The sequence below is a fragment of the Lycium ferocissimum genome, chromosome 12 (genome assembly GCF_029784015.1).
Source record: "Lycium ferocissimum isolate CSIRO_LF1 chromosome 12, AGI_CSIRO_Lferr_CH_V1, whole genome shotgun sequence".
NCBI lineage: Eukaryota > Viridiplantae > Streptophyta > Magnoliopsida > Solanales > Solanaceae > Lycium > Lycium ferocissimum.
In genome coordinates, this window is record NC_081353.1 from 61,443,408 (window position 1) to 61,456,135 (window position 12,728).

Consider the following 12,728-nt stretch of genomic DNA (forward strand, 5'->3'; position numbering starts at 1 on the left):
CAATTTTCATGAAAATGTGCTGAGAATTTGGAAAAACTTCCTCAATGAAAGTTGTAGATCTTTGAAATAGATTTCGAACAGTAGGTCGCCCAGCCCAAGCAAAGTTTCGTACAAAAAGGTATGCCGCGACCGTAGCCTCGTCTTCGCCTGGAAATTTGGCTCCGTGTTACGGTGAGACGTTACGGACCGTAACACGTGTTATGGGTCGTAACATGGAACCGTAACACCTCAAAAATCACCAAAACTCTCTGGAAATTTCCACTAAAGGACGGTCCAAAGAACGGCCGTAACACGAAGGACGGTCCGTCCTTTGGGGGCGTCCTTTGGGCCGTTTTCACCAGAAAGGTATAAATAAGACACTTGTTTTGTTTATTCCTCCACTTTCTGAACAACCCTAAGGACAAAAATATTCTTTCAAGTCTCCAAATCAAAGGTAAGGATATCCTTAACATTACTAATTCATTCTAACATTAAACCCATGATTCTTAACATGATTCTTGTGATCAAAACCTAGGGTTTGCAACATAATTCTTCCCAAAGTGATTCAAGCTAGGGTTTGGGTGTTCTTCATTAGAAAAGTGAATTGTTAAACCTTGTTTAACAAACTAAGGTATGTCTCTCTTTTAAAAACCTTATTATGGATATATGTTTTTTTCTCGAAAGTTCTTTATTGAATAAAAAGGGTGAACTTCTCATACAAAACCCTAATGTATGTCTCTTTTAAAAATCCTTTTTGACTATGAAGGTGAGTTGTATGTCTATATTCCAAAAATCATCTTTTCAACTATGTCTACTCGTGAAGTACGCTTATATTGTGAAAGCATGAATTGTATTTGAGAATCCTTCCTTGATTGTTTGTATAAGTTATAACTGTCACGACCCAACCGGAGGGCCGTGACGGGCACTCGGTGCTAACCCACCCGGGCACTTCTTATCATACTTTCACATTCACATCTAGGTGAGCCACATAGCTAAATCATACTTTTCATCCATTATTCATACTAATTCCATTGGGCAACAATACATGTATATCATCATCAATAACAATGCCCATATAGATGTACATAAGCCGACGAGGCTAGCAAAATGATATCCAAAATATAGGCCGACAAGGCCAAATACATCTAACCATATACACATGTCTACGAGCCTCTAAGGAGAGTATGTCATATTATATAGGCGGGACAGGACCCCGCCGTGCCCATAAATATATACACAAAAGAATAAATACCAAAGCTCCGAATGAAATGGAGCTCCGCTATGTAGTCCCTGAGTAATAAAGCTATGGATCAAGTCTGTCTCCCTGGCCACCGCATGGCACATGATGTGCCGTCCACAAACAAAGGACGTCGACAAAGAATGTACTGAGTATGTAAAGCATGATCAACATCACAATGAAAGCATATTAGATAACATAAGAAATAGCGTAAAATGGGAGATAGTAGTATCATTGTTACAAACACTTACTTGTTTTTCATAGGGATTTTCCATTCCTAATACGTGATTGTGTACATACATCCATATTCGTATCCGTATTCGTATCCGTGCTCATTTACACTTTCATACCCATATTCATATTCGTAATCGTATTCATATTCATATTCATATACATATCATTTACATAGCATACCCGACCATGAAGGTTCGGTGTTTCACATACCTGGCCCTACCAAGGCTCGTGGTCATACATACCGGCCCTACCAAGGCTCGTGGTTGTCCGTACCCAATCGTTAGCGGTGGTGCAAGCGCAATATATATATATATATATACACATTCTACCCGGCCATATAAGCTCGGGGTTTCATAATAGCCATACACAGGCACATATACATAAAAGCCCATAAACATCTTTAGCATCATTACTATCGTCGTTCATTACATCTATCCTTAGAGGATTACTCATCATAGGAGGAATTTAGTACAATCGTAACATATCGAGAATCTTGAGTTTAGTAGCTCTTAAAGATAGAATCATTTGGAGGACATCATAGGCTTATAGAAGATTAGATATTTGGCCAAGGAACCATGCCTTATGTGTTACACCTCGCAAATTTTTTTCGTTGATACACAGTGAATAGGCTAATGAGGAATACGAAGTATACGATGATTTCATAAGTAAGAACTAGCATTTGATGATTCTGAATGGGATTTGGAAGACATTCGAGTTAAGGAAAGAAAGTTGTTAAGAAAAGCGGGTTATAAGTTGAGCATATTGGGCAAACTACGAGTATAGCACTAATGATGTCTTAAGGATGTTTTGGAGAAGAGTTATAACATCCCTTAGATTGCCAATGAAGGGATAAACAAGTGTTAAGAAGGTTCCATAAGGATTGGAGATCAAACGAGACGACGGGAACGATTTTGAGAAACAAGGAATTCCACGACCACTTCCACGCCCATATAATATTCCACGGACCGTGGATGGGTCCGTGGAACCTGCCAAAGAGAGGAGGTGGCCCTAGCTGGTCGTGAACCACCACTGGCTCCACTGCCAAACACTTGGTTCCACGGACCGTGGAACACCCGACGGGCTGAAATGTTTCAAGTTTATAAATGTGTTGCCACTTCATTTATTTCATTCCATACACCTCTCCATCTCTCTCAAAGCCTCTAGAACCTTCCATACACTTCAACCACACGAATTCAAGGAAAAATTGTGATCAACTTCATCAAACCAACAAGAATCATGATTGTGAAACACTTCAAAGTCATCTAAACCAAGAAATTCAAGAAAGGGTGAAATAGGGTTTTGGTGCAAAAGGTGTATTAGCATCCAAGGCTTGTTCATCCATCATATAAGGTATGTTTTATGGTATTTTCATGATGTTAGGAGTGTTGTAAAGAGGAAACACTTGGGTGGTACAAAAATATATGAAATGAGTCATAAATGGGACAATGGTGTTGTTTATGAATAGAAGTTTGGTTTGAGTTGTGAATATTGATATGTTGAGATTATGAATACGTTATAAATGATATTTAGGACATTGAATGAGTATTGTATATGAAAGAACTCAATAGTGAACTTTGGTCATGAATATGGAGAATTTGGAGTGAGATCTCTAATTGTAGATAATGGGAATGGGTGATACTTATTGTTCACGATGTTGTGATCGTTGTTATGAATGTTGGAGGTTGATATGGAATATGGCGGAAAGTAGTATAAACAAAGAAAATGCTGCCCAATTTTCTATAGCTTTAGTAAGTACGCTCTCATGATTGCTTAACTGATGATGAGACGAATCCCATTGAAGGTAAAGACGCGAGCATTTAAAGAAGAACGAGCAAGCAATCGAATAGTTGAACGACAAAGGTATGTAAGGCTCAACCTTTCTTTCTAAGGCATAGCTCTATGGTATGAATCCTTCTATCTCTCTACAACTTCTCTACATATAAGTATATATCGGAAACGATGAGTCTACGTTATCAAGAGCTCGCATGAGATGAAGTAATAAGTATGTTGTGAATATGATGATGAGCCCAAGTCTAGAGATCCTAAAACTTATGGTACAAGATTCCTACAAGTTAATGACCTTCATACGATCCTTTACTATTACTCATTGTTGCTAGACCATTTTATGATGTTCGTCTCTTTCCTTTCAAGGCATGATTTTCCTCCTTCTCCATGAATCTCCTAAATTTCGAAGAACTAAGAGCCTACGTTCATGAATAGCCATACGAGAGAAAGATAAGAGATATACTATGAGTACGATAGTAATGACGAGGAGTCTATGAATATAAGGAGCTACAGATGTGTAAGATAAAGAAGAGAGAGACAAGGCACAAGTATGACGATCGATGATGATGAGTTAAATCTAAAGAGTCCTAAAGTGAGAGATGATGCCCACGAAGTCAATGATTCTAAGTATGGTTCCATTGGTGCTTCTTCTTATATACACTCACCTCAAAAACGTTAGTCCCGTTAAGGTGAGATGCGATGATTTGATTACTCCATACTGTAATCGGGTGCCCACGACCTTACGTCACCCCGATAAAGTATAATTATCCATGAGTCTCTATGCATGTATTTCTATAAGTATTCTATCATGAGTATATTATAATGAGCATGTTGTAATGAGCATATGATGATATCACCCCGCGCCTAGATGGTTGGACAACACCGCCAAGGCGGACGTCTATACACCATGGCCAAAGGGCACGGGCGCCGCCACTAGTGGACGACATGAGATGATACCCCAGACACGGGAGGCCTGGACGCCGGCTAATATTATTGATTATCACACCGCACCTATATGGTCCGGGGCATAACTTTATACACTTATGCATACATGACATGATGATGTTTATGAGAGTAAGTTAGCATGCATTATTTCTTTTACGATACAGTCAGTACAGATTCCTCCTCATTTGATGTCTCCCTTATTTCATTGATGACTTATTATTATTTATGCCTTACATACTCAGTACAATATTCGTACTGACGTCCTCTTCTTTGGACGCTGTGTTCATGCCCACAGGTAGATAGGGAGACGGTACAGATCCATAGGGGCTGTTAGCATAGTTGCAGGAGCCCTCCTTTATTCAGGAGGTGCTATTTTTGAGATATGATTTTGTATATATATATTTTGGGCATGACGGGGTTCTGTCCCATCCAGGTGTCTAGTACTCCAGTAGAGGCTCGAAGACACGTATGTGTGGGTAGTATGGTCCCATAGACTTCATGCATATGCAAGTATATGTATATTCTTATTTTGATGGCCTAGAGGGCTTATGTTTATACTTGTAAATATGTTTTAAATGAAAATCATTTTCTATGATTATAAATGATAAGAAATATGAATGAAGGTAGGATAAGCAATAGAATGAGTGGTGCTCGGTGGTCAGCCTCGGGTACCCGTCACGGCCCGTAGTTCGGGTCATGACAAAAGTGGTATCAGAGCAGTTCAGTCCTAGGAAGTGTCTACGAGCCGTGTCTAGTAGAGTCTTGTTTATGGTGTGTTGCGCGCCACGCTAATAAACAAGAGGCTACCGGGCATTTATGAAAAATGACCATCTTTCTTCTTATGAGATCGTGCGATAGAGCCATGTTATAAGATTTCCCCCTCTCTAATGGTGCGTTTATGATTTCAGTGAAGTCAATGAAAGGAAAAGCTACTACCGCCCAGAAGGGCAAAGGTGGATTGCAGAAAGGGCTGGAACAAGGGCTATCTATGGATGTAGGGGTGAGTGAACCCCAAAACAAGGCCCTATCACGGATTTCGCGTATCTCGCCCGCTTTAGAGAAGCAGAGGGAAGCTTCAATTTTAGCTCCCGCACCCCCAGTCCCTTCTCCAGATGCCTCGGGCCAAGAGATGAGACAGGCCATTCTTTTACTAACTCAGTTAGTAGCCGCCCAAGCTGGCAAGGGATGTGGACCACGACAATACGGGTCGGAGGAAAAGAGCTAATTCTTCCAGGTCTGATCATGAGTCTAGGGGCGCTCCAAGACAACAATTCTCCAGGCACTCGGTTCACTCACCAACTAGTGCTCCTCCACAGTTTTCTGGACCCAGAGGTGATGTATATTCTAGGCCGTCCCAGAGTCTTAGAGTTCCCAGTTCACAGGTTAGGGGTGATTCAAGCCGGACAAGATCGCCCGTACCGCGATGTAGTCAATGTAGGAGGTTACATTGGGGACCGTGCCGCTTGGGTTCGGATGTTTGTTATGTCTGTGGCAAGCCAGGCCATCTTATGAGAGAGTGCTGATTTCGAGGCGGTAGGCGGCGGTTCAACCTCCAGATCCGCAAGCCGGTTCTTCGTCATCCATGCGCTTCTCCGGGCAAGACTCTCGTACGGGCCACAGTCGGGATAGGGACAGGAGGAGAGTACTTAGTTTGAGTGGATCCCAGCATCATACTTATGCATTAGCTGGGCGACAGGATCGTGAGTATCCCTCCGATATTGACCCAGGTATATTTTCATTAATCTCTCATGATATGTATGCGCCGATTGGTTCGAGCCTTATGTTGTCATATATTACTCTCGATGTGAGATTGTGTTGAGGTGAGAAATCTGAGCCAACCCAATAATTTGAGGCGACAATAATTACTAGTGACCTAGTGATAGCTAGAATCATGATCCACGAGTAAGTTGATTGGAGGTGTGATAATAATAATATGTTTATGAATAGGGATATAATGGACTCCTAGACCGAGTGTGCGGTCGTAACTTAGCGAGACAAGCTCTACTAATTATATCCGTAATGGTGAGTAATCTTATGTTCTTTGAGTTGCGTATTATGTGCGTCCCGATATGTGCCTTATTAAGGCATAGGACGCGTTTTTATTGAGATATGTACAGGTGTGGGATTATGATGTTTACAGGATAGATCCTGCTGAAATTTTTCCTTAGAATCAAAAAGAAAAGAGAAGAGAGAGAAAGTTATGGAAACCGTAGATAGAATTGTCGTGAAGAGAAGAGAAGGCCAGCAAAACGAGTGATTGAGGACGGAGTGTACAAGGGCAATATGTTCTAAAGGACAAAGCAGTATTGAGTTAAGGAAAGGATCCCATGTGCGAGGAATAAAGGATTAATTATGAAAGAGGAGGTAATGAGATAAGTTGAGGAGAAAAGAATGTAGAGAATTGAGTACGGACAAAAAAAAGGAAGAGGAGATATACGAAGTATGTGTGCTTAAGAAATAAGTTGTGATATGAGTAAAGGAAAACGCATTTCCTACGAATATACTCCACTAGGGCAGAACGAGTAAAGTGTACAAAAGAATAAATTGGAGAGAAAAATGTGGCCATGAATTACGAGTTGTCGTACGATGATAGAGCGATAAAGTGAGGCTACTAGCGACGACAAATACGACATGATTATGATTGGTTTCAGAACCAATGTTGAACGCGACACAAAAGTAGCGGAGTATGAGGCAAGAAGTGGTGTTAGTGGTATAGGAGACTTGGACCCTTGAGAACAAAGAAAAACAAAATGGTGGGTTTTAAGAAAAGTGTAATTGCGATTATTATTAGCCGATTATAGGGGAGAGAGGAGTAATGTGAAATGGAAAAAAGAGGGAAAGATGATGCTATAAGTGAATTTTGGGTATTGAAGAAAGGTAAGTGACATTGCGTGGGTGATATGGATGACTGGACCTATTACTATTGTGAATGTTCCCACGAAATAAAGTGTAAATTGGAGCGAATCTAGACACCGACTCATAATTGCCAGAGGAGCTAAGTGAAATACATCCTTGTTCGGATTGCTATGCCTGTTGTACCATTGATTACGAAATTGTAAGAAGAGAATGTTAAGATCCTACACGTAAATCATCGAAGTTATACATCATGGGAAACGTTCGGATAAGATCTCAAGATATAGCAAAGGATATATATATATATATATATATATATATATATATATATATATATATATATATATATATATGAAATCAAGAATTGAAGGTGAAGCAACGGATTAGAGAATGGTACAGGCAAAACCCTTAAAGGGAGGGGAAACGAGTAAAGAGAACCTAAGTATAGAGATTGAACGATAGACCCTAAGATGTTACGGATAGGTGTGATGAATGACGATAGTAACGATGCCAAAGATGCCTATGACCTTATATGTATGTGCGCCTATGTACAACACTGAACCCTCGTGGTCAGGTATGCTATGTATATGAAATCAATATGAGTATGCTAAGCAAATCTAAGACATGTGATATGTATGTGATGCGAATGTGAGTACAAATATGTTATGGATATAGACATGCTATGAAAGTGAATATGTAGATGAATATAAGTATGAATGAGAATACGACTACGAACGCGAATAAGTATACATATGGGTGTATGCACACGAATCACTCAAGAACGATTATGTAACTTGCTAGTATTTATACGTTGCCAATGAAACCAAGTGAGATAGATCCACAAACCATGTAAAATGTAATATCATTATCGAGCAAGAAAAAGGGATCGACGAGACATAGAATTTTAAGTGAAAGACTGGGTATCCTTGGAAGTGTCGCCAATAAAGGGCGTTATGAGATTTAACAAGAAGAGGAAGATAAGTCCCCGGCATGTTAGACCTTATGAAATTGTGCACAAAGTAGGCCAAGTGGCTTACGAATTAGATTTACCCCCCGGATCTGGAGTCAGTCCATCCAGTTTTCATGCCTCGATGTTTTGTAAATATGTTGAAGATCCTCCTAGGATCGTCCCAGTAAATGATGTGCAGGTAACAGAAAAATTAGCTTATGACGAAAAACCCATTGCCATATCAGACAGGCAGGTATAGAGGCTTAAAAACAAAGGAGTAGCCTCAGTTAAAGTTTTGTGGAGAAGTAATAATCGGGAAGAGATGACATGGGAAGCGAAAGAAATTATGAGATCCAAATGTCCGCATTAATTCCAGCCTCCGGAAGGAAGATATGATGAGACATCGAGATTTTAAGGTATGTATGCTTTTCTTTTATGCAAATGGGTCGGGTGTGGCCAATTTATAATGTTATAGTGTTGTAGCCCTGTGAAGCATGTTTATTATGGGTTGCTGTGACAGGGTGGTAGTGCCATATTACAGGGAAAGCTCTGGCGAAATTTTTGTAGAATCCCCGAGTACTCAACATTCGTGGACGAATGTTTTTAAGGGGGGAAGAATGTTACACCTCGGAAAAATTTTGTGTTTATACACAGTGAATAGGCTAATGAGGAATACGAAGTATACGATGATTTCATAAGTAAGAACTAGCATTTGATGATTCTGAATGGGATTTGGAAGACATTCGAGTTAAGAAAAGAAAGTTGTTAAGAAAAGCGGGTTATAAGTTGAGCATGTTGGGCAAACTACGAGTATAGCACTAATGATGTCTTAAGGATGTTTTGGAGAAGAGTTATAACGTCCCTTAGATTACTAATGAAGGGATAAACAAGTGTTAAGAAGGTTCCATAAGGATTGGAGATCAAACGAGACGACGGGAACGATTTCGGAGAAGCAGTGAATTCCACGACCACTTCCACGGCCCATATAATATTCCACGGACCGTGGATGGGTCCGTGGAACTGCCAGCAGAGGAGGTGGCTGGCTGGTCGTGAACCACGACCAGTTCCACTTCTTGAAGCACTTGGTTCCACCGGACCGTGGACCGGCTCCGTGGAACACCCGACGGGCTGAAATGTTTCAAGTTTATAAATGTGTTGCCACTTCATTTATTTCATTCCATACACCTCTCCATCTCTCTCAAAGCCTCTAGAACCTTCCATACACTTCAACCACATGAATTCAAGGAAAAATTGTGATCAACTTCATCAAACCAACAAGAATCATGATTGTGAAACACTTCAAAGTCATCTAAACCAAGAAATTCAAGAAAGGGTGAAATAGGGTTTTGGTGCAAAAGGTGTATTAGCATCCAAGGCTTGTTCCTCCATCATCTAAGGTATGTTTTATGGTATTTTCATGATGTTAGGAGTGTTGTAAAGATGAAGCACTTGGGTGGTACAAAAATATATGAAATGAGTCATAAATGGGACAATGGTGTTGTTTATGAATAGAAGTTTGGTTTGAGTTGTGAATATTGATATGTTGAGATTATGAATACGTTATAAATGATATTTAGGACATTGAATGAGTATTGTATATGAAAGAACTCAATAGTGAACTTTGGTCATGAATATGGAGAATTTGGAGTGAGATATCTAATTGTAGATAATGGGAATGGGTGATACTTATTATTCACGATGTTGTGATCGTTGTTATGAATGTTGGAGGTTGATATGGAATATGGCGGAAAGTAGTATAAACAAAGGAAATGCTGCCCAATTTTCTATAGCTTTAGTAAGTACGCTCTCATGATTGTGTCACGACCCAACCCCGTAGGCCGTGACTAGTGCCCGAGCTGGGCACCCATACGTAACTAACACACAGTACCTCATATATTACACAAACCGGTGAGGTGATAATCTAAATATTTTAGAAAATTTGGGCGAGTTTCCTCTCGTTTTTTCTTACTATCCAAATCAAACTCCGCACGCAGAAATACCAACAAAGGCCACGCAGTAACCGATCAATATACATATATACGGGCGAGCCGGCAAGGCCGCCGTGGCGAGTGGGACCGCCCAAAACACATGTCACGCATACACGTCCGAACAAACTAGACACAACCCACATACATGTCTACGTACCTCTAAACAACAACGTAATCATATGACGGGACAGGGCCCCGCTGTACCCCTGAATAGATATATACATATTTACAACAGAAAAATCTGTACCAAAGTGTAGGCTCCGGAACAAAGGAGCGCTCTAAAGCAGCAGAGTAAGTATCCTAAACTGGCGGATCTTCAAATCGGGCGTCTGTACCTGCGGGCATGAAACGTAGCCCCCGAAGAAAGGGGGTCAGTACGGAATATGTACTGAGCATGTAAAGCATGAGATACCGTAAACAAAATCATACCGAAGCACGGAGTACGTAAAGTCAAAGCATAATGACCGAATACCGGTGTGCTTACATCCGAGATACAAATCGTACAAACGAGGTACGGAGAACAAACATAATAGTCGAATGCCCCAAACGCTTACTCCGAACGTACAAATCATGTATAACGCCGCCGCGTATAATATCCGGCCCATAATGGGACTAAGTGTCATAAGTGAAAACATTTCTTTTCGAAAGAACCATTTCTGTCTCATATATACGGGAAAATCAAACATATCATATCACATCATCATGTCCTCACATTATCATATCACATATACCGCGGCCAGGAACCCAGCGGTTAATATCACAAATATATAAATATACCGCGGCCAGGAACCCAGCGGTTAAGATCACAGATATATAAATATACCGCGCTGGGAACCCAGCGGTTAATATCACAATTATATAAATATACCGCGGCCAGGAACCCAGCGGTTAATACCATATGCAATGCAAAACACTTACAAAGACCCAAGAAGATAATCAAAACAACTGTTACTTCAAAACTGAAACAATAGTCAAATCGGGTTTCCTTCCGAATATCACTCGGGAACATATCAAACCGAATTTCAGAAACCATAGCCACGTATCAAAATCATATGTGTGAAAATCCTCATTTCAGGCTCAACAAATAAATGTATAGTCATACTCGGGGGTCGGAAAGATAGTCGTATTAAATTCTTTCGAAAGTAGGTCGTTAGAACCAACATAGAAGGTCGCGGGACCCACGGGCGAGCGTCAACCCAATCCGGATCCGCCTATGAAATCTTAAGTCATTATACGTCATGAAATCATTTGCGAAGATATCAAAGCGATCCGAGCCTTTCTGCGAAAGTTACGGATGTTCGTAGTTTCAAAATCGTTTAAGAACAAAACCCTTTTGAAAACCAACTTTTGAAATTTAGTCGTACGAAAGACATAAGGATCATAATTTGATGACGTTAAGAATACACATATCAGGAAAAAAATAAGGATCGTTTGAAGTACAGAACCTTCTACGAGCATTTCAGGAGCTATTTTTGGGGAATCAAAGCCGTAACCATGTCAAGAATCTTTTGGATATTGTTATGGACCAAATCAAATAGAACCTTTGGAATCTTACGTACGTATCAAAACATATCAAAGGCTCGATGGAACAACCGAATATATTAATTTTTTTCGGAAAGTCAAAACTATAGTCAGATCATTTGTTTCTCAAATGCCATCCGGAAACATATTGGCCAAACTTCGGACATCATAGATACACATCGTCGGACATCATGGATACGCATCATAATCATCTGAAGTGGCTTATGGAAATCAATAACGTTAGCCATCCTAGTGGTTCTAAGAGCGGAGAATTTCTTTAGAATCATACACGCACGTTATTTGCTTATTTCATAAAGATCATGCCAGAGGAAGGAAAGGTAAGGCTTCGCATACCTTATTCGCTCTTTACGCTTGTCCAAACTCAAATCCCGTTTTCTCCAAAATCTACAATTGGTCATAAGTACCAAATGTCAATTACAAGCCTTTAGGAATTCAATCTTAACTCATACTTGTCCCACGGAAATTTGGGCAGCATCTCCCCTATACATACGGCACCCCCGAGAATTTAACTCGGCCCAAATGTCAACAACCATACCAACAACAACACCAACCACACCAACAATCAAAGTAAAACGCATATTAACATAAATAGTCTTCTTTCCTACATAATGCGACAACTTCCAATCTAACTTCGCATTTTCAACCAATATCAATATTTTCATATTCATTACTAATCAAGATCATTCCAATTCAATTCGGGAGCATTTCCTATCATTCTACAAAATATTTACAAAATATACAAAATTCCCACCCAAACCATAATTCATCCGAAACCTCTAATTTTCGACATAAATACTCACAACACCTTTTTATCTTCCAATTTCATTAACAACAATCACAATTTGCACCCTAACAATTTCATTTCCATAATTACATAAATCTACAATAAAATTACCAAAACTTCCTACAACAACTTAACAACCAATTTTTCATGCTAATTTGGACTAGCATCCTTCCAAATTCACCAACAACACAACAATTCACATTTAGAACTCCACTTCCATAATTACATAAAAACTATGTAAAAAATCACATAATTTCCTATAACAACTTGCAATAAATTCTCATGCCAACTTGAACCATTATTCTTCCATTTACATAAAAAGGCCATTACAACACAATTTCATAATAAATAAAATTTGATCATCCCTCTCCATCAACACCCATTTTCGGCCATACACACACACATACCCATGACACAAAATTTTCATACTCT